The sequence below is a fragment of the Orycteropus afer genome, unplaced genomic scaffold (assembly GCF_000298275.1).
Source record: "Orycteropus afer afer isolate SDZICR_OR568_19922 unplaced genomic scaffold, OryAfe1.0 scaffold00155, whole genome shotgun sequence".
NCBI classification, from domain to species: domain Eukaryota; kingdom Metazoa; phylum Chordata; class Mammalia; order Tubulidentata; family Orycteropodidae; genus Orycteropus; species Orycteropus afer.
The window spans coordinates 7788354-7788924 of record NW_006921742.1 but is presented as its reverse complement, the minus strand read 5'-3'; positions in this window follow the sequence as shown (position 1 = coordinate 7788924).

Genomic DNA, 571 nt, shown 5'->3' with positions numbered 1-571 from the left:
CAAATTAAATGGGAGAAAACCTTTTGAATAACTATTACCTCTAGGCACTATCATACAACAAAATCTCACTGCCGATTGGGATCCAACTCACAGCAACCCCTCCTTGGGTTCCAAGACAGTATCACTGCAGAAGTAGATTGCCCAAAATTCCTTCAGAGGAGTGGCTGGTGGGTTTGAGCCGCCAGCCTTCTGGTTAGTAGTCAAATGCCTTAGGCACAATGCCACCAGAACTCCGATCATAGAGAATTCTAAATTTGTGCATCTAAGCATCACAATAGCCTGCCTTTGGCCAGGACTTTTCCATTTCCTAGGAGCTCTGGTGGCATAGTGCCTAAGACATTTGACTGCTAAGCAGAAGGCTAATGGTTCAAACCCACCAGCCACTCCTTGGAAGGAAGATTTGGCAATCTATTTCTGTAAAGACACCACCTCAGAAACCCAAAGAGGGGTCGCTACGAGTTGGCACATAACAACAACAACAAGAATGTGCTTGCTCTTTTGGTCCCTTGGAAACCTCCCACTGACATCCTTCAGGATCTTACTGAGACGAATTATCCCTTGACTTGCCTCC